A 23,705-nucleotide genomic window follows, 5' to 3' on the forward strand; every position below is an offset into this window, starting at 1 on the left:
CAGCTCATTGGTTTCTGCTGGGAGATCATTTGATTACTGAAGCATTTAATACGTTCGTATATGACACTCCTCAAACGATACAGCTTTTCCATTACAAGTTGATGTTCTTTATGTCAACACTGTGAGAAATTGCCTTTCTCTCAGATTTCCTGTAAACATGCAAGCCCCGGATAGTGACCCCCACTAAATTAGCAGGGCTGATTAAAATGAATTTGCATCATAACAACTCATTATGCGGCCCTTAGTTTTTTAACCTCTCCATGCTAATACAGCCATCCCATTTCCTACCAATAACAAAAGCAGCACCACAGTTTCAATTTTTGATAAAAAGAAATTGTAATTGTAAACTATAATTGTTTTATTACTGTTTTCTGTGAGTATTTTTTGTGTGTTTTTTCTGTCTTTTTTTTTTCACAGAAAGACGAACACAGCTGCTGGGCTCAGTAGCTCTGCGTTGACCGAGATACGCATGTCGGCTGAGATTGCTTGCAGTTTCTCCCACAGTATCTGATTGCCGTTTTGGTATCTGCTTGCATCACCATTACAGGGTTCGAAATTAACACCCGCCCACCCGCCAAACATGGGTTAAGTTGTTCTGTGGCGGGTTACTTTCACATACAGTGGCTCTCAAAAGTATTCACCCCCCTTGGACTTTTCCACATTTTATTGTGTTACAACATGGAATCAGAATGGATTTAATTAGGAGTTTTTGCCACTGATCAACACAAAAAAAGAGTCCATAATGTCAAAGTGAAAAATAAAATTTACAAATTGTTCTAAATTAATTAGAAATATAAAACAAATAATTGATTGCATAAGTATTCACCCCCTTTGCTATGACGCATCTAAATAAGCTCTGGTGCAACCAATTGTCTTTAGAAGTCACATAATTAATTGAATGGAGTCCACCTGTGTGAAATTAAGGTGTTTCACATGATTTCAAGTTAAATGCACCTGTCTCTGGGAGGTCCCACAGTTGGTTAGTACATTTCCTAACAAAAACTACATCATGAAGACGAAGGAACATTCAAAGCAAATCCGGAATAAGGTTCTTCAAAAGCACCAATCGGGTAGGATATAAGTACATTTCCAAGGCATTGAATATCCCCTGGAGCACAGTAAAGTCCATTGTTAAGAAATGGAGAGAATATGGCACAACTGTGAATCTGTCTAGAACAGGCCGTCCTCAAAAACTGAGTGTCCGGGCGAGAAGGGCACTAGTTAGGGAGGCCACCAAGAGGCCTATGGCAACTCTAAAGGAGTTAGTCTCCCACGGCTGAGCTGGGAGACACTGTGCATACGGCAACAATAGCCCGGGTGCTTCACAAAACTGGCCTTTATGGGAGAGTGGCAAAAAGAAAGCCATTGTTGAAAAAAACTCACATCAAATCTCGGCTAGAGTGTGCCAGAAGACATGTAGGAGACTCTGAGACCAAGTGGAAGAAGATTCTATGGTCTGATGATACCAAAATAGAGCTTTTTGGCCTCAACGCTAAGCGCTATGTTTGGTGCAAGTCTAACACCGCACATCATCCTGAGAACACCATCCCTACCATGAAGCATGGTGGTGGCAGCATCATGCTATGGGGATGCTTCTCTGCATCAGGGCCTGGAAAGCTCGTGAAGATAAACTGTTATATATTTTTGAAAAGCAGAATCTTGCCTGCTATGAAGTGTTCGCTGCATAAACGACTGTACGTTGTTGGCTTCCAGTTTTTACGATGTATGGCAGTGATCCATCTTTCTCATCTCTCAGCATCTTTTGGTATGCGGTAAAATGATAGATTCAGCTTTTGGCCGTGTCTATTGCTGCATCCAACAGCACAACACTCTACAACCATCTTCTAAAACAAAAAAAACCCCAGAAAAGTACAAAACTGAAATAGAAATGAAATGCGCAGTGCTTACATTACTTTGTTGGAGTAAAAATGTTGAGTAGGGTCGGCCTCGCTTTGTTGTTCCAGGCAGTCCAAAGAAACTGTCAGAGCCCGATGCAAACCTTTTAATCTGTGAGGCAGACTTTTTAATATCTGTCACAGTGCTCTTTCCAATTCCAAAATCGGGTGCTATTTTATCCCTGGTAACACAGTTTTCCCTGAAGTAAAAGTATTTCCAGCTTTTTTTCAGTTGTAAGCACAGCTCGCTTTGGCTTTCCTGTAGCCATTTTGCTGTACACGTGGATGCTGAAGAGCTTGATCATGGCGGATAAATGGTTCGGGCGGATATGTGACGGGCAGATACACGACTGATTACTATATTTGAGTCAGATCTTGGCATGAAGTTTGGTGGCACAACTTAGTCTATATATAGCATTTTGAAGTTCAGAATGGAAAGTTAGAAGAAAGTGAACATTGATTTAAAATCCACCTACTAGGAGTTGATAGGTGCTTATTTGTGCAGTGGTGCAGTATAGGTATAGAATTTCTAACATTAATTCATTCCAGTTGAAATATCAGCAATCAACTAGGCAACACACAGAATCATTTCTTTCTTTTCCTGTCAGAGATCACTGAGGTGCTCAACATCTTTCTCTCTATCGCTTGTCAATAAAGAAGAACTCTTTACAGGGTTTAAACTGAGCAACTTTTTGGGGCACTTTTTTAGTTTATTAAAACCTAGCTTACATATTAACAAATATCTTCCTTTGTTGTTAATAAGAAGTTAATATATAGGCCTAGTTACTGCCCACTAAAACTATAGTGTATTAACAATTAATTAACTACTAACATATTAGCACAAGTTTTTCTTTTTTGTTAATGGATAGTTAATAAGTGTGCCATGTTTACATCTTTTTGTAAACGCCTAAATTACCTGCAGTAAACTGAGAGGCACCGTTAAAAAAAAAAAACATGCTATACTAAATTAATTTAAAAACAACAAAGAAAACAGTACCTTTCAATTGGATATTAACATTACCACACATTTACTGCAGTACTAAGTAATACATCATGTTTTTTTTGTTGTTTTCTTTCCATTTTTATCAAACATCCTGCAAATGTACAGGTAACTTGCACAAGCAAACTAAGAATTTGAAACAAAAACTCTAAATGTATATATTTTTTTATTAATGTACCTTTTTCCTATACCATCTCCTTAAAATATATTTTAAAATGTTGTCATTGTGTCATGATAAACAAGCACGGCTCTGAGTATTCATTTGGCAGGAAGCTGAGTCCTGTCAGGTGCATTGTGGACACTGTAGTTTTCTTAACAGTGATTGTATAACAATGCTGGCAGACAAGTATGTAAAGAAATATTCATCTACAGACAGTCTTTGTGCAAAAAAGCAATTAACCGGAATGCCATTCAGTAAGTATGCAATGTATTAATAGTAAAGTAAACTAAGAAGTTTACACAGTTAAAGCCTTAATAGTTAATATATAGTTTACTATTTATAAACTATTTTATAAATGTTAGATCCCTACTAAGGAATTATCAAGTCAATAATTTTGAAATGTGTTTGCAAAATATTAAAGTAGGGCTGTGCTGATACTCAGTAAATCCTAGTAATTGCCTTTAACATATTGTTGTTGGGTGTTCATTTAAATGGAATTAACTTCATGCAAGACATGTTTAATATACAACACAAACCAAAGTGATTCCTCGTTTGCGCCTGTCTGTGCATGTATTGAGTACCAATCAATAACAATCAGAGTGATTTAATAAAGGTGATAAAACCAAAAACCAATCTGTGATTGTTTGCCTTAACTGCGTCTTATCTGTTTGATATAAAAAGATTTTTGAATTTTTGTGGGATGAAAGGACATTTTGCTTCCAATTGGCTTTAGTCACTCAGTGCGGAAATGTATTTGCCATTGATTCTTACTTAATTGTATAGATTTGGGCAAACGAGAGAAAGCAGCTTTTCTTGTCAAATTAACACATTTTTAAAAAGACTTGTTTTAAGTTTATTTAATACCTGCTGACATAAATATGTTAAAGGAAACAACCTGCTTGCACAACCCTAGATTAAAGTCTCTTTAAAATATGTTACTGTAGTAATGCTTGGCAAATGAGTTCAGGTTTTGTTACATTGTACATGTTTTATATATTAACTTACAATTAATAAATAATGAACAACATGTGTTAATGTATTAGTAAGTTTGTTACAGTTAATACAATAAAAATAGCATGACCCAAAACTGTAAAGGACATTAATGTACATTTATTTATTTGTGAATATATAAGTGCACTGTGCCTAATAATTAAATAAGATAATATCACATAACATTACTATAGAATGACTTCAAAATGTCTTCATTTTACAAGTGAAAAATAAATCGGGCTTAGTGCTACAATAAGTCAATATATTTTTTTTCATCATATTACAGTGAATATTTATATGCATTTAGATGCATTCCCAGATTCTTAACAAAAAAAGAAAAGTTTTTTTTTGTGAAATGATTGATTCATCTACCTAGAGTTCAGGCTCGCTGTAAATAACCAAATCTCTGCAGAGAGGAAGGTGTATATTTGTTTTGCTTGCTGCGGCGAACACCATTTCATGCTGAAACAAGCCGGCAACCAGGAGGGAATCGGCTCTTGTGATGTCTTCATTTACAAGCCCTGCTCTGCTTACAGCCCTTCCGCTTTCAGAAAGCTCACTTGCACGCCAAGCATTTCAAACACGGGGGGCCAAAACAAAACTGCTGAGGCCAAATCAAAACTGCTGGGGCTGTGTCATTGTCTATAGAGGGGTGTTACTCAATGGCACTGTAAAGCCAATGTAGAGATGAACAAAAATTAAACAACTAACTTCATGTTACTGTCTGAGACAACTGAATAAATATGAACAACTGGGGATGGTGCATTTGTTGCAGATTCCGGGACTTTTCCAATCTATAGGCCAGTCAAGGCAGTCAAGTCCTAGTTTGACTCTAATAACATAGTATTGTGTTGTTAAATGTCTTCATTTTACAGGGAAATTAAATTGAGGAGCCACGCAGGAAATCGTCAGAAGAGAATGGAGCAAGATGTCAATGGGTCAATGAGTGAAGCATAAAGAATGTACTGGCTGTTGTCTTCAACTCAGGTATGCAGCCTGCTCGGAAAATTGTATATTATATTGGCTTGCGCTCCGGTGCCTGTGAATCTTTTCCCTGCCTGGTTAATTAAAAGAGCCCAGTGCCGGGGCTCCACGTTTTTTTGTTTTATTTTGTAAAGCAAGCCTTGGCCTCCCCCTCTTGATTTTTCTGACTTTTCATTTCTTTTACTTTTGGTTTCCTGCACTGGTGGGGCAATGCTTGCTCCCATTACATGACACAGGCAATAAGAGCTGAAGGGATTATTTCCACCTTTGAACCTCTATGTAAGGCGACGCCTTAGGGTTAGTCCTTGGACCACTCCCTCTATAGATTTGACCTGGGATCTGATTTAGGTAATACTAATATACATTTATATGTTGATGTCAATATTGTGTATATGGCAGGCCACTCCATATTGACAATAGTACAGAGTGATTTGCAGGTTGCATTTAATATTGTACAACACAGAATGTTTCAGGAAAGAAAATTACTTAATGTATCAAAGTCAAAAACAATGTTGTTCTGTTTTTACAGGAGGAAGATTAGAAATCTGTACTGGGTTATTGTTACACTACATGAAGAGTTACTAGAGAGTTTATTTTTATAGATATCGAGGTATATGGGTTGATGAGCATCTTACTTTTAAATACCATATTGATACATTGGTTTTAAAGGTAGGCCTTAAATTAGGTTTTCTTTTTTGGAACATGAAGGCTTTTCCACAGTCTATCAGTTAAAGTTAGCGACTGCTACTATTTTCTGTTTTCCATTATTGTGATTACATTGACCATTTTGCTTGTAAGCAGTCTTTAAACTAGATGTATTATATGATTCATGTGGCAGATTTGTTCTAGAGTGATCCCATTTGAACTAGCCTGGCTCTACCTTATGAACCATACTCTTTTCATTGGCAATTGTTTTGTGTTTAAGGTTTTTAAAGGCTTGGCACCTCCCTATCGGAGTGCTGTGATAGAAAGGACTAGCATTGGCAATAGTTTACGTTTTTCAGGATTCTGTTCATTTGGCTGTTCCAAGGGTTTGAACACATTTGGGAGATTTTTCTTTTGCGTATCAACTCCCGAAGACATGGGACTGTTTCCATCATAGTATGAAGGTGGAATTTGATAATATGATAATTTAAAGTTTTTGATTATCATATATAATCTGATAATTAAAGTTTTTAAAGGTAATTTCTAAGAATTGCTTAGAAACTCCTGCCAGTGCTTCTCCTTCATTAACAAATTGAAATATGTCTTATTTATTCTGCTCTTTGATGCTGATTTACTTTTGATTCACACATGTTTTGATTGTGTTCGTACTTTGTGATTGTTCTTTTTTATTGCTTTTCAGGACCTCCTTGTAAATGAGGCTTCGATCTCAATGGATACATCTCCTGGTTAAATAAAACAATTAATAATCTTGATTTCTGTGATTTTTAATAAGTCGTTTTTAGGGTGACTGATTTATTGTCGTTGAGCACAGTTTGAGCTGCCAGATGTTGTTTCGCGGTCCGCTCTCCCAAACTGCACAAGATGCAGTTACAATATACAATAAGAGACAATCATCCATTTAGGTATAGCAAGATATTTAGTTATGAAAGAGTCTGAGTCGGGGTAATGGGTAATAAACCTCCCACCCCTGGTCATTCTGTATTCCAATAAAATGGATGTTGCAGAATGACGGCACTTTGTCATTAACATGTTTTGATTATATTGAGGTGATTATATATTCAGTGATACCAATATACGTAGCAAGGGGTCTGAGTTGGGTACAAGGGGTGATTAAAAGTGGTGTATTGACTCTAGCTGGCATTTAATATGTGTCCTAAAGGGCGCTCAATTGCTTACAATTAGCTATCAATAAACTACATTCTGTTTGGTTGGTATCCAGGTACACTTGGTAGGGAAGTGTAAATAATGTATTGTATATTGAGAACCACTCTCTTGGGAGCCCACAAGTGTTCAATTTTATCTGGATATAGCATCAGTGAAATTGAGGAATGTTGCTTCCCCCTCCCTGTCCATGTTAGATTCATGGAAGATGATTTCCACAGGGATGTCGGATGCTCTAAATGCCTTCATCGGCCGGGTCTCCTGCTGTGGCAATCCATTGCAGTGCCATATATCCTTATTGGCGTGTTACTGTATCAGGGCCACTGTGAACTGTTTGTTCTATTATCTGCTGTGTTGCTATTTATGGTAATGTTGTGTACTGTTCTGCCATTGTTTATTCTGAGGTAATGCACATGTATAATTCCATGATTATTTAATGGTTGGTACTAGCTATCCATTACATAAAATGGCCCCTTAGCAAAGGCTAAAAAGAGATGATGCGATGCCTACTGGACTTGTTTTGTTCTAGTTCCATAATTATATTTGAACCCAGAGTGCCCTGCTGCTCAGTCAGTAATTATCCCCACTAATTAGAATAAGGGAGTTTGCTAGGAGGCTTCTTTGCTTTTGGAGTTCATTATTGTTGTAAGGGCTTGCAGGCTAACATGGAGAAAAGAGAAAGAGCTGTAGACAGGGAGATAACTAGCAGCAAAAAAAGCAGTGTCAAAGGGAGTGAATTAATTACCTGAACACAAATTAAATTTGAAAGAATATTTAACCACTGTGTATAACTCGCTAACACTGTAATTAGAAGAGCAGCAGCCCCTGGGTTTTTTTTCATCTGTGGAGAGGAGGGAGGCTTACATGGAGAAAGGAAAGAAATGCAGAGAGAAGCGCGTAGTTGCACGTACCCGGAAAGACTCTATTGCAATCAGCTGCGGGACGGCCCTCTTTTGGAGAAACCATGGCGACGGGTTGATTGCAGGGAGGGCTTTGTGGGTACAAAGGGGAAGCAGCAACGTCAGTACACCGCCTTGTGCTGACGTGTACAAACAGACGGCCGGAGCCTGTACTGTTTATTATTTGTTTTCTTGGTTTGTGTGTGGTTACGTTGCAGAGGAGGAGTGAGCCCCACGGAGCTATTACCACTGATCCAGCAGTCACAAGAGCACTTCCATGCACAGCACCGCATTTACTCAGCAGAAGTGTTTTCAGAATAACCCTCTTAATAACCCTTATCCTCATCAATGGCAATGGTGGTTCAAGTGGTAATGGTAGTACAGGGGCAGTTACAATGGTATGAGCTATTGGTAGCATCACAGTCGTATAACACAGTGGTAACCTATTGCAGTAGCATTTTACCAAATCAGTACTAATGTACTATAATCATATCAGGGTTGCTACAAAATATGTACCATATCTATTGCATTGTCATTGCAAAGCTTAGGCCTTGCTGTTAATTTCCCAGGGTTTTTCAGTGTTACACTGCACAGTAGTATTATAATAGTATCCCAGTAGCATTTTTCAGTTTTCTCTGAACTCAAAGGGATTTCAGGGTTACATACACCTATTTTGAACTGTAAAGATGTCATTAAAAAAAGATGAGGGTCCCCAGAGTGGTTTGCCTGGTAAAGGAATGACTGTGTGGTGTGCAGGATGATCTGTACAGTCAGGGGAGCGCAGGTTTGCATCATGGATGTGCTGTTGCTTTGGCTCTGGCTGTGTAACACGGGTTAGGGAGGGTCAGAGGATGCCACTGACAGTCTTGTTCCCCTGAGCTGTTTTGTGGAGAAAAACAGGCGTAAAATAATTGGTCACTATAAATTACTGTATTTAACATGTTCTTACTGTGGGGAATGAAGACTCAAGGCTCCGCTTTTCTTGTTTTTTTTTCTGTGATGCAGTTATGCATTCAATTATGCTATGAATCGGGTGAGCATGGGGCTTATTTAAGAAAGACTAACAGCTGTTTGTAAATCTAAATGTTTTTTATTGAAAGTAATTCTCAAGATATTTGTATACTGCATTTCTAGTCTTGGTTTTCAGTATTGGAGCAGTTGTTGTGCAATTACACAACTATTGAAAGCTTTTAGGCAGATCTTGAGCCTACAAAGCAAGTGCATTGTACTACTGTATGTAATATAAGAGTAGGGCATAGGGTATCTCTTCTTACTTTGGATGAGAGGACTACAAATCGCTGTTCTGGATTCACAACCTTTACGAAATGATTTCTCTTATAATAAGAGATGCAAATAAAGATTTTTATAACTAAAAAAAAAATCAGGAACCACTTTTTTATCATTATTTTTTATTTTTTATTTATTTTTTTGCTTTTAACCCCAAATGAGAATTGTTCTGTATGTTCTGTACAAAGGATAACATTTTGACAAAACCCAGTCATAAACCAGAAGCTGGCTATTTAATGTAGTATGGAAGTCTGAGAGACAGACAGGCATGTTACTGGCAGCCCTAGAGAAGGAAGACAGGCATTTAAAGAAGAGTAGTATTTCTGTATGAGAAAGTGAAATTATTTTACTGGCAACTACCTGAAGTGGTGTCTGTTTGTTAACAGAATTCAACATGAAGAAATGTGTTGTTTTGGTGGATAGTGTTCTTGTGCTGGTTTATAATTTTCACGTGGGTATTTTGCAAGATTGGCAAGCACTTTTAAAATCATAATACAAACCCTTCCTTGCTGATATTTTCCTAGAGTATAAACAGTATATAAGCTTTTATTGTTTATTGTCATATGTTGGAAAAAGACCTCTCATGCGACAGCTTAGGTGGACACTTCTGTATGTACAGTAAGTATGTGATATCATTATTCAGAAGCTTTATCAATAAGATACGGTTGACTTCAGTGCTGGTTAATAATAATAATGGTAGTATGTGAAGGATGTCAATCTGATGAATCCATTCTATATATCATCCATTCTTGGGAATGTATATGATGAACAGACCCCTATAATCAGAGCTGAACATCTTTGTTTCTTTTGAGACATTGAGGATAGTAAAGGAACCTCAAGTGACAGGCACTGCTTTGAGGCTGTCACAGTCAGATTACAGGCTTCCCTGATTCACTGACTGAATCTTGTATTCAGAATTATTGTTGACAGGCTTGAGAGCTGCAGAAGTACCTAATATTATTAAGAGGAAAAGATGAAAGGAAATAAAGTGACATTCTCTGAATATTTGCAAACTATTCAAGAAGTGTCCTTCTATCTATTTCAATCCTATCACCAGGGATGAAAAATGTTGTTCTTGAAGACAATTCAGTAGTTCGGGACAAACACCAGTCACAACATGTTTTAGTAAAAATATTTATTGGGAATAATGAGGAGTATGCAAAATTACACAGAAGTATGTTATATATGCACATTCATTTGGCATCAAACCTAACTTGGTTTGAGGGCTCGCTGCCTGGCCGACTGGACGAGACAGAGACCCCCCATAGATAAAACCTACCTTTTTAGGTGGAGATGGGGAGGTGGTGGGTTACGATGAAATCGAAACGCAAATGAGAGGTAGGTGAAGAGGGTGTTTGTAGTGCTAACAATCTTAATTAGCTAATGTGTAAATTGAATGATTAAATTTGGTGACGCGGAGATTGGTGTCTGACCCTCCTCCCGAACTTTAGTTATGAACATCATTTTGAAAGAGCAAAACTACGTTTCTCTACTAGTTTCCTAAATTTTACCTTTAAATTTATATTTAAGGTCTGGAACAAAATGAGGGCAGTGACATAGTCATTAAAGTCTAACTACAGCTATAGCGACAACATAAACTTTGATTTGAACTTACGGATATATAACAAGGGTGGATAACTCCAGTCCTTGGGGGTGTCACATCCGTGCTTCATCAGGGCATTTATCCTGGTGGGTTAGGTGATTTATATACAATATATTCGTGGTCTAGGCCAGAGTGAAATAAATTTCAGCAACCCAAAAAATCTTTTAAGAGGAACAAAAAATAAACAGTCACAACACTATAATAGGACAGCTTTGTGAACAGGTAACCCCCGCCCCTTGGTGTATTTTGGTTTATTTTGCTATAGTTTGGCTTATGTAGCACGGGCGATTTAAAAAGTATGTTTGTATGTGGGCACAGGGAAGTCTCAATTAGTTCATGTGCAGACTGTGCCGGGGCCAGATTAAATGATTAGCAATTGAGTGCCGGCACAGCTGTATTTAAAGAGTCACGAATTTCTCACTCGGGGTTGGGTGTACAGAGAGGAGGTACGGGAGAAGGAGACAGGAGAAATAAAAGAAAGACAAAAAGAAAACAATTGCTACGCAGGCTGGGTCTGCACCAGCATGATACTTGTTTGTGTTTGTTCTGTGTTTTGTTTGTTTAAACCTTTTTATTTATAATAAACTCGCACATCAGCGCATTCACTCATCACACTGTGACGGGCATTTCCTGGTCTGACGATACCACAAAGCCATTCCTTTTCCCATTCCATATAAATCTCGAGACAACCCTGTCCCAATCATTAAATTGTTTTATCGGTATTTCTACTGGTAAAGTCCGGAATAGGTATAGTAGCCTTGGTAGAATATTCATCTTAATAGACTCACGCAAGATGGAATTTGTTACCCCTGGAGCTTAAATCCAGGGGTAACAAATTCCATCTTGCTATATCTTCTTTAATTTTAAAAGTTTAAGGGTCGTAATTTATTTTATGCAGACCTGATAATTATTTTGGTAAATAAACCCCTAAGTATTTAATAGAGGTCGAATGCCACTTCGATTTTATATTTATCCTTCAACTGATCCCATCTCCTCCAAAGATCTGTTCATTAGTTTATTCAAGGGTTTTGGAATTTTCAAAGAATTATTTGAAGTATTTAGTTTTTTATTCAAATGTACAGAGCCATCATATCAAACATCTTTTAAAAAAAATTACGGTCACTGCCTGGGAGCATATATATTGAACAAGGTTATTTGAGTATCCTGAATTCTCCCCTTCACCAAAATGTATCTTCCCTGTTTATCTTTAATTTCAGATAAACATTCAAAATTAAGACCCCATGTCTATGGCCAGATTTATAAGAGGAGTAAAAAACATTTTGAAATCACATTTGTTTAAGTTTTGCATGTTCTATTTCAGAAAGATAAGTTTCCTGAAGAAACGCTGTGTGCCTTCTCTCTTAATTTTTGTTGCAATTTTACTTTGCTTTATCAGATTATTCAACCCGTTAAAATTAAAAGACATTACTTTAAAATCTTGATGAGTCATGTTGCATCAGTAAGAATTACTCTTTATACAAACTCCCTATACCGGTTTCACTGTCTGATCTCCTATTCTTATTATATTATGTGGTAGGCATTGATAACAGAACGTGTTTAACAGTAACAAGTAACATATTTGTCTGTACAGTACTGATTTCGTAGTAGAGGTCCACTCCTGTCTGGACCATTTATGACCCAGAAAAAAAAAAAGCAGGTTCTTTAGGGAAAGCCTCGTACTCCAAGGGGGAGAAGAGGGCCCTAAATGGCAGAACGTATACACTAGATAAATAATAATAAAATAAAATAAAAGAGGGTAATGTGTTGCTATGGGTCTTTCCATCTAACTACCTCCTGATCTATATTTAACTAAATGCATGCATTCCTTATTCTGCTAGGGATTATTATGTCATTTTCAACTTTTTTTTATTCTGTTTTGTTTTCAACAGTTTTCCTTAACCAATATATTATCAGCTAATTTACTCAATTAGTCAACATTTTCGGAGTGTGTAATTCAGACAGTCAAACTTGCTCTTGCACTCTCAGTCTTGGGAAGAGGTTCGACAATGGAAAGCCTGGAATTGTGTTTTATAATGTTCTCTTTGAGGGTTCTCTTCTCTTTGTTTCCTCTGATTTTTTGCTTTCTGCCAGGGTTGGTTTATACGTTTTTCTTCCATTGGTTCAGGTTTCTTAGGTGTGTTGACCGGGAATCCTCTCTGACAGGTCTTTTGTTGCCTCCTTCGCTGTCTGGTATACTTGAACCACGGTTTCGTAGAAGACTCGCAACCTGGCTGGAAATGGTGTCTAGAACTTTATTTTATTTTCTCTCAAAATTGTTTTGATTTCTTCAATTTCAGTATCTCCCATATGGTATTTATAATACACATTCTTATTGCCTGCGTGCAGTACCTGACACTTTTCTCTATTAAATGTCATCTGCCATGCTGTCTAGATGATTTTGAATGACCTTTGCTGCTGCAGTGGTGTTTGCCACTCCTCCTATTTTTGTGTTGTCTGCAAATTTAACAAGTTTGCTTACTATACCAGAATCTAAATCATTAATGTAGATTAGGAATAGCAGGGGACCTAATACTGATCCCAGTGGTACTCCACTGGTTACCTCGCTCCATTTTGAGGTTTCTCCTCTAATCTTTCTGTTTTCTACATGTTAACCACTCCCTAATCCATGTGCATGCATTTCCTTGAATCCCTACTGCGTTCAGTTTGAGAATTAATCTTTTATGTGGAACTTTGTCAAAAGCTTTCTGGAAATCTAAATAAACCATGTTGTATGCTTTGCAGTTATCCATTGTTGATGTTCCATCTTCAAAAAAAATCAAGCAGTTTAGTTAGACACAATCTCCCTTTCCTAAAACCATGCTTCGAAAAAATGTTTTGGAATTGGTTTCAATACCCTTGGCAATGTTAATTTCTATCTCTCTCTTGGCCTTTCTTATTTCTGTTTACTTTGTTTTTGGTCCCTTTTAAACATTCTGTAAAGTGTCTTTTTTCTCTGGATATTTTTTTAAATTGATCTATTAAACCATGTTGGCCATTTTCTTTTAATTTTGATTTGTCTACTTTAGGATGTAATTGTTTTGCGCCTCTAGTACTAAATTTTTTAAAAATAGCCATGCATTTTCTGTGGATATGTTTTTTATTTTGCTCCACTCTACTTCTGTTAGTCTCTGCTTCATTCCCTCATAGTTGGCCTTTTTAAAATTGTAAACCTTAGCTTTAGTCGTTAGTTTTGTGGTTTTAAAAAGCACTTCAAATGAGACCATGTTGTGATCTGAGTTTGCCAATGGTTCTCTGACCTCTGTTTTAGTTCTTCTGTCTTCGTTATTTGAAAAAACTAAATCAAGGTATGCCTCCCTTCTAGTCAGTGCACTGACAAATTGCGTTAGGAAGCAGTCATTTATCATTTCTACCATTTCAATTTCGGCTGTCTTACTCCCCACAGGGTTTTCCCATTTTATATGGGGGAAGTTGAAATCCCTCATTAGTATGGCTTCTCCTTTGCTTCACACATTTCTAATGTAATTGTATCACAGATTATTTTGCTCGCGTCTGAATTTGGTGGTCTATAGCTTATCCCTGTTATAATCATTTAATTTTTGTCCATTATTCTGGCCGATATTGATTTTGTGTCTTTTTCTTCCAGATTTAACATGTGGGCTTCCAAACAGTTTTTGATGTATAGCACTACCCCGCCCACTAATATTATATTCGTCTCCATCCCTCTCGGATAACCAAGTTTCTGTAACACCTATCACATCATAGCCACTTGTTAGTGCAGTAGCTTCAAGTTATAACAAGCTACTGCAGTTGTTGTTGCCCTTGTTTTGATGTAGTCTCCCTTCTGTTTTTTGTTGATTTCTCCCCCCCCTTCCTTTCTAGTTTAAATGCTTCTGAACCTCCTCGAGGATCCTTTCTCCAAGTAGATTGAGTAGGTTATACTCATACCTAAAACTATCACCGGCAGTCATTATTACATTTTAAACAACATCAGTATTAAAATGAAAGACAAACTATCAGATACAACTCAAAAGTTTTATTCAAGCACATCATATCAAACATCTGCACAGCCGAAACACCGTATTTAAATGAACAATTAAACATAAAAGGGTTTATTTTCTAACTTACCACATATAAAGCACTACTTCAAAATCTGATTGCTGCGGTACTGGTTTAGATGTAACAGAGTAGCCGAAACAGAGCTCTCCAGTAGCAGTGGGCTATTGGACAGTGTGTCACAGCAGTGCCACAGAGGAGCCAAGCACAGATTGACTCAGACAGTCACTACCACTATCACAGGCAGTGTCACTGAGCTCTTACTGATGAGATACAGCACACACAGACGCATGCCATCCCAACCCTAAATGTGAGAATTAACTGCTCCATTTAGGCTCAGTGGTTGGGTGATGTTTACAAAGTGAACATTTAATTAAAAACTACATCTCTATTCAGCTGTGCAGAAAGGAGATAGAGTGTCATTCTGCAGCCATTGATAGTGATCTTTTTCTTTTCTCTTTTGTTCAATTTTTCACCCTGCTTTGATTCTCTGGTCCATTCTTCATTGCTTCTACTAGGGAGGAGGCAAAAGGAACATCTACCTCGCACCTGATGTATCTAGCAGTGGGCTTTAATGTTTTGCTTTAAGCAATTTCCCTGTGAGTAATTCAAGGACAAGACTGCTTTCTTTATAGAAAAATAAACTGGCAATGGTCCCAATTCTCTCCTGAATTATTTGTTTTGCTGTTCTGATAAATTTAAATTGATATTCATGAAACTTTTCTAAATGGTTGTTGGCTTCTTTATGACAGATTTCAAACATACCAAGTCCCTCAGCACTAAACACCAGGCTGTGCTGCTAACGAGTAGAACACACTGCTACCCAGACCCTCAGTTCTTACCACTTGTAGGGCTACTGATTGTTCATTCTGGGGAATAGCAAATTCTGTTTTCCCAATTTTTTTATTGATAATTAAACATGGCATTTGAACATGCATATAATGTTGATAGTTAAAATAAGTAAATTACCACCTTTTTCTTTCTTTTTTTTATTAAAGCCAAGATTTTCAATCAGACTTCTTGCTGTAATAGTAAGTAAAGCACCTGAAGACATCTACATTTCATCATGTTTATAAACATCACTTGGCTCATTGCTGTTATTAAAATAAGCAGGAAAACTTAAAACTTAATTATAACAGTTCAGAAAACAAATGTCCAGCACTGTTGTGAGAGAATCATATTTACAGTCTTCCACTAACACTGTAGTTCAGTGTACAAATAAAGGTGTTTTGAAAAGACATGTTTAGCTTATTGCTGGCATTACAATAACAATAACAAATATTAAACCGTTTAGTAACAGTCCAGCAATGTCATGTGAGAGTAATCCTATGTATAGTACTCCACAAATTAAGTTTAGCATTTTACAACAATAACTGGGATAAAATATGAAACACTGTGATAGAAACGGCGTGCTGACTGACTCCTTGCTACACAGGTTCACTGCTGTGTATCACATGATTGTAATTTAAATAGCGCCCCTTTTAATGTAAACGCACAATAAATCCTCCAAATGATTTCTTTGCTAATTCTGCCTTGTTATTTTCCAAATTTAACAAGAGGTGTGTCTCGACAGAATGTCTTTATGAAACAAACGGTGTGTAGTGTAGTGACTACATCCTTTACACAGTAAAGCCATCAATTTCCTTTAAGGACAGGATAACTAGAAAAATAGCTTTGAGCTTGTTTCTTCATCGTCAGATAATATAATGTAATTAAGAAACGGACATGGTTTAACTTTGCTAATTATAGCTTTATTAAATGCAGGTAGAGTGGAAAGAAATAACAATAAATACGCATTAATTTAGCTTACTTACTTCGGCAAAGCTCCGCCTTGAGCGCAGTACCGTAGGTCTAAGTTTTTCAGCATAGAGAAGAATGCAGTGCGTTGCATTTGTTGTTGCCGTCTTTTTTGCTTTGTTGTTCTCTACGTGTTTACGACTGGCAATATGATCTTTAATGGCATAGACTCCTACATGATCAAGCGAATGACAGAAAAACTCTTTTGTTGAAACATTGCATTTTCTTTTCTTCGTTGGTGCAGCCGCCATGTTGAGTTTCAGCAGAGACGTGTGAGTGAAGTCACATAATGAATTAACTCAACCTGGCTGGGTGTAGTAGCAAAAAAGACAGAAAACTGGAGTTACGAGGAGAAAAAAACAAAACTGCAAAATTTAATTCCCCAAATGCCTAATTCCGCTATTCTGTCCACGATTCCGCGATCGCGGAAACTCAGTAGCCCTTCCTCTCAGTCCCTCAGATCTAACCACAAAGCCTCACTGCTTTCCAATTCCTCAGCTCTAACCACTAGGCCACAATGCCTTGGTCCCTCAACTTTCTCTACTTGACAACTGCCTCAAAGTCCCTCAGCTCCAACTACAAGGCCACACTTCCCTGAGTGAAGAGTAAGACAGGTTTAAAACAATAAAGACACCCCTCACTTATTTATTTAACATTTTTTAGTAGATTGTGATCCCCACCTTTTGAGGAGCTGTGATGAGCTACAGCTCCTCAAAAGACACCAGGGAATACATAAAAAGGGAGCACATTTAATTAAACACTGAATATCCACTCAGGTGTGAGACAGAGATAGATGTAGGGGGTGGGTATGAAAGACTGGGGAGGATGTCTTCTGATTCCTGCAGGATGGTTACAAAAAATCACTGGGCCAATTTGCACTTGATACATCTTTAAATAATTTTGAAGCTTGTGAATTTGGTGCTCATGATGGAAAGTTCCAGTCAACAGGCACCATGAGCACTCCCCCTCCCAGCTCTGTAGGTGAGAATATTGAAGTCCCAACCTGAACTCCACTATCCCAATTCTCTTTCAAGCAGAGACTGACGTTTGTGCTGATCTGTTTGGTGGTTTTGCGATGTGGTTTAAAGTCCAATGGGGACCCAAGCTGGATTCACACCCAGAATACCAGACTTGAAAGCATGAAAGGCTAAAGCAATCCATGCTGCACAACTCCTCTTAATTAATTAGTGCCCTTTAAACGTATATTCTATAGCAGCAGCATAACATGGCCATCTTATACATGGCACTGCACAGAAATGTGTTGATCCCAGAATTTGAAGGATGTTATTTTTGCAGTCAGTGTGGTGTACTGGAAGGTGCTTGTTTGGGAACTTCTGTGCCAGTTAATCTCTCTGAGAACCAATTTCCCTCTGTTTTCTGCTGATTTATTTCTTTACATTAGCCTCTTATAAGCTGCTTGTACATAAAACAGTGGATGGCACCCTTAACCAAAAATGTACGACTAAATTACTGCTCGGTTCCTGACTGCTACTCACTCAGAAATACATACTGTCAAAACAAATGTACTATTAAACCTGTCTTATATTGCTTGAAATCAGTCCTCTTCATTTCCATCAACAGCGAACCAAAATCAAACCAGTCTGAATTTGGGCTCTGTTAGTGGAAATCTCCATCTCTCTGTGATTGAAAAAGTTAACTAATGTACATCAAAACAAATAATGGCAGATAAGGGTGGACTGCAAAGAAAAACAAACATGTAGGTAGAACATAATGCTATTAGTTATACTATTATGAATATTTTGAGGGTAGGTGAAGGAATATAAAGAATGGTAATTGTACAAAAGCATGATACTTAAAGCCCATTTTAACCTTTAGTGTACTGTCCGGTTGCAGATTGGATTGTAGACTGCAGATAGAACTGGCATTGCAGCCCCAGTTTAATTTTGGGTTAAGATGAGCTTCTACAGACAAAGTTTTGTCCTGATGAGTTTTACAGTTTTACAATTGCTCATATTGTTGTACTGTAGCTGCCCTTATGTTAACATTGCAGTTTATCACAGAACCATTACACTCCATTTCCATTAGAGATTCAAGGGACTTCATCGTTACTGTTTTTCACTTTGTACAGCATCTTTTTCTCTCTCTCCTAACCTTGATTCCTCTGTGTATTTTCTCCCACTTGGGATTAAAATCCTCTAAAACATCACTGAGACAAACACGGCCTCTAAACCAGCGGTGTCAAACTAAGTTAAGTTATTTAAATGATCTAATTATGTGATTCACTGGACACATTTAACACCTCTCCAGGCCTCAAAATACTTTATAGGTAGTGTACCTTTTAAAATCATCAACTGTAAAAGACCTTGAAAAATATTAAATATGTCCAATTTAATTATATCAATTAAGTTAACTCGGAGCTTAAGTTGGAATGAAAACCAGTGTAGAGCAGTTTAGGGGGTTACTTCAGGTACTGGGCCCTCACATCTCCACGCAAACAACCAATTACAGAGAAGCCATTGGACCAGCTGAAAGATTAGCTATATGTCTTAGGTCAGTATATCAGTATAATATTTTTAAGAACAAAATGTTCCGATAACAATACGTTCGGTTACATAGATCCCTGAAACCCCTTTTCTCAATATGCACTTACCTGAATGAGGTTTTATGTATACACTGGCATGAAAGGAAAACAGGAATTCAAATTACATGTTTATTACGGGAATAAATAAATAACAACGAATACAATATGAACAATTATTAACTGATTAAATTAGGTAATAACGCCCCCTATTTAGAAAAAAAGCAACACTTTTAAAATATATACAGTATTAGGAAGAAAATTGTGCCAACCTTAATTATAGGCTAATTTAGATTTTATAAATTTGTAAATGATTGCAGGTCATGCATGTACGGATTTTGATGGTACTGATTTTGTGGCTGGTGGTGCTGTCCAAATTCAATATCAAACAACATTTGTTTGATCCTAAGCTCTGCTGCAGCCCGCTGTTGAGGTGTCATTCTGCGCAGAGATGGAACTATGCTAGCCGCAGTTATCTCCGATTCATCCTTTTCCTCTCTGTTCACCTCTCTCAGTAATTTCAGAATCTCCCCCTGCACTGGGTCAATAGTTTCTCTAACTAGTTTCCTCCTCTTGCCTAAGGGAGGCCATGCTGCTGGTTTGAGGGCAGATGGTGCTGCAGGGTCCCCTGCACTTCTGGCTGTACTCCATAGAAGGATTTGCAGGAGAGGATGGGTGTGATGAAATTCATTCATCGCTCTCCTGATCATTAGCCTCCTGCTCTGCACTCTGTGCTGAAGGGTGGGGACAGATTTGTTGATGTTCTGAACAAAAAGAAATATGTTATCTGGCTTTATTATTATTATTATTATTATTATTATTATTATTATTATTATTAGTATTATTAATTTGCTTATCAGTAATAACAAACTATAAGAGTATATACAAAATAATTGAAGTTATAAAATAAATTCAGATACTGAAATTTAGATATGCACTTCATTGTAACGTGCTGCTAAATAAATAAAGAAAATGTAAAGCACACATTATTGTACGTATACACTGTAAATACCTTCTGTCATTCAGTTTTTGTTGACTTGGCTGCCTGCCCACTCTTTTGATGTAGCATTTGGCGTCTGTATCGGACAAAAGTATCCCGTAAGCCCTTCCAATGCAGTTTGCACTCACAACTTAAATAATAGTAATTATCGTTTTAGGTTTTTAGCTACCGGTGATTTCAGACCAGTTGTGGAGTAGGACCCACAACAGTGGGGAAGATTGTCTCGGAAACATGCAGTGAAATGTGGAATGTTCTGTAAGACAAATACATGCCCACACCTACTGAAGATGACTGGAAGGTCAACGAGCTGTGGAACTTTCCGAATTGCATAGGTGCAAATGATGCAAAACACATTAACATTCAAACACCGCCAGGTTCCATGTTTTTTAATTATAAGGGCACATTTTCAATTCGATTCTATTTGTTCTTGTAGATGCAGAATACAAATTTTGCATTATTAATGTGGGATCATATGGCAGGAACAGCGAATCCACAACCTGACAGAAATTACAGTTGCACACCCCTGGTGGTCAATCCTTAAACCGCATCACATCAGAAACAGCTTAATGAGTCTTTTCAGAAGCTCCCCCTTTAGTTGAAATTTTTTTTTTTAATTTTTGGTAAATAATTATATAAACAGAAACAGGAACTGAGAATTAGACAAAACACACATACAAATGTTAAAAGTATGATGTAAACTTATTAGAAATAAAATCCACAATGGTAAGTGAAATGGGTACTAACAAAGGTTGACAAATTGATTCTAAAATCTAGTCACTATACCTGTAAATTGTTTGCCTTTCATATATTACATGGTCCTGCATTGCTCTTAAAGGTCATGGCATCATGTGAAATGTCAAGAATGGATTACTGTCTTTCACAAAGTGGAGGCCTGCTGTTAAAGTCATTTATATGTAAGCTGTGGGAGTTCTCTGAATAACATGGATTTTACCAGAGAACTGATGCAAAAGAAACCCCTGCGTCATTGATCATTCAAACCCCTAGTACTTACCAAAACAAAAAAAAACATTTTTGAAATTTGTATGCCTTTTTGAAATTGCCATTTAGTTCTTGCTTGACAGTTCAGTCCCAATATGGAAGCGCTAATACTCTGTCAAGTAAGGTACAATTGCTCATAATAAAAAGCAGGCTGGGGCAATACACAATCTAAACAATCCACACTGCGTTCACACAAAAAGGTAAAAGTAACCTTTAACCCGACACAACAGATAACCCATATGGAAATTAACACAGCTTTATCAGAAAAAACTTCAGTTAAATTGTCACCACTAACACAATTTCAACTTACTGTCATTGTTATTTTATTTCCAAACTTCACTGAATTGTACATTTATCTCCACTCTGCCTACTTGACTGGAGAGTAATTAGAGCGATAATTGACCTATTCACATCTGAATCTTAATGTTCACTATTTGCACTGACTGAAAAGACAGCAGGCTGCATACACACCACACTAATCTACCTCTTCTGCTCTGTATTCATATATTTCAGGTGTTTCAGAATCAAATACAATTTTGCCTTGGACATTGAAGTCTCCAGCTTCTTTATTTATTTTTCAGCACCACCCGACACAAGCGGGGGTGTAACACATAGCAGCGCTACACTATAATTAGGATTTTCAAAAGGTTGTAAATGATAACGCCAGTGTTAATCAAGAAATATGTAACATTGATTTTGGCATTTTCAAGTGGTCGTTATGTCTATTTCTTTATTAAATAATCGTCCTAATGTGATTTCTGAAATTACATTGATTTATGAAACAATGTAAATGTCTTAACGAGCAGTGTTTCTTGCGACTATGTCTTTTGTTTTGTGGGGGAATTTAAAAGCAAATCTATGTTATAATTTACCAAGAGTTAATTTTCAGTTGGAAAAGGAGGGAAACAGTATATAACTCACCTCGAAACAGAAATGTAACAGACCGCAGCTGATGATACAGAGAGAGAGAGAGTGTACAGGACCGGGAGTTAATTTCTTGCAGACAACCTAGACATATTTGTAGTTATGAAAATATTGTAGTCTTTTCTATACTTGTGGTTATGAAGGAGATTTATTCACTTGTTTGTAACCATTTGCAACCTTACGGAACGTTTTTTGTATTGCTAAAATGATATACATTTATTTGCACAAAGTTTAATGTTGCTACCAAGAAATTATCAATGCAATTGTAGCCTATTTGAATTCTGCATACGTACATTACCGTACTCTAAGTGTTTGGTGGCTACTTCTAATCATATTGCGTCGCGAGTTGGAGTCCAGGTTATTCTTTTGCCGACAGAGGACAAGAGCTTCTAGGGGGCGGCGCTCAATTGGCCAAGCTCCGCCCGGGGAGAGGGAGGGTTAGGTCGGCCAGGGTGTCCTCGGCTCACCGCGCACTAGTGACCCCTGTAGTCTGGCCGGGCGCCTGCGGGCTTGCCTGTAAGCTGCCCGAGAGCTGCATTGGCGCTGTAGCTCTCGGATGGCTGCATGGTGAGTCCGCAGTGTGAAAAAAAGCGGTCGGCTGACGGCACGCGCTTCGGAGGACAGTGTGTGTGTCTTCGCCCTCCTGGTGAGCTGAGCCTAAAAAAAAAATAATAATTGGCCATTCCAAATTCTGAGAAAATAATAAAAAAAATAATTGGCAACGACTAAATTTATCCAAAAAAAAAAACAACATATAATTATAGGAAAAATCTTTTGCAGCAGAAGTTTTGCTTTTGTGAATGAGGAAACAAATAAATAGATTACAATTATTTATTCCTGCAATTTTTTTTGCAAAACTCCAAAAATGCTAATTAAAAAGTATTCATACCCTGACAAGGAAAATGTAATTAATAGGTAGTTGAGACACCTTTAGCAATAATAACCTCTTTTAAACAATTAGGATATTTGTCGATGAGCTTCTCAATCGGATTTTACTCACCTTTGGGGAGAACGAGAACATGAACTGAAGACTTGAACTGCTAGAAACAAGGCTGTAAAATGAAAGTTACAAACTCTCTGCATGATTTGGATTCTGGTGTTAGTGGGTTTTTTGCAGGTAAACCCCCCCCCCCACAATATTTCTATATTGATCACTTTCCATGCGCAGAAAGCTAATACTTAGCTTTACATATTTTGCATAACATTCCATCTACCGTTAGAGACAGCTCAAGTTATTTCTATGAAAATTATATTTTATTATAAAACAGATTGTTAGAATGCTGCATGCTGATTGGTTCATCAGTGTTCCAAACCGTTACAATATCAAGCATAATCACTACACCTGTGCTAACCAAGAATCACTACACCTCCAAAATCAAAGAAAACACCTGACAAAATATTATTATTATTATTATTATTATTTATTATTATAAAATATCTGCTGTCATGGAAGATACTGAAGACATCAAAACGAACCAGTTTGCTATTTTAAACAAGACGCTGTTTTGGTATTTTATACATACCAGTCATTTTCTGTAACTTCGGTCAGATCCAGTTGTTAGATATTCAGTTTTATTTTCCTCCTTTTCATTGGTATCAGCCGTCATTGTGTGAAACTGACTTCATTCATTTTTAACTGTGGATATTTTTATATTTTTAGACAGTATTTACATTACTTCACACAATGTCTTAACCATCCGACTCACCTTTCTTCACTCTCTCTTCTCCTTTACTACTGCCCACTCACTCTTTACAGGTACAAAAAACTCAAAATGAAATTAATACTA

Source organism: Acipenser ruthenus, chromosome 7 (genome assembly GCF_902713425.1).
Source record: "Acipenser ruthenus chromosome 7, fAciRut3.2 maternal haplotype, whole genome shotgun sequence".
NCBI classification, from domain to species: Eukaryota; Metazoa; Chordata; class Actinopteri; order Acipenseriformes; family Acipenseridae; genus Acipenser; species Acipenser ruthenus.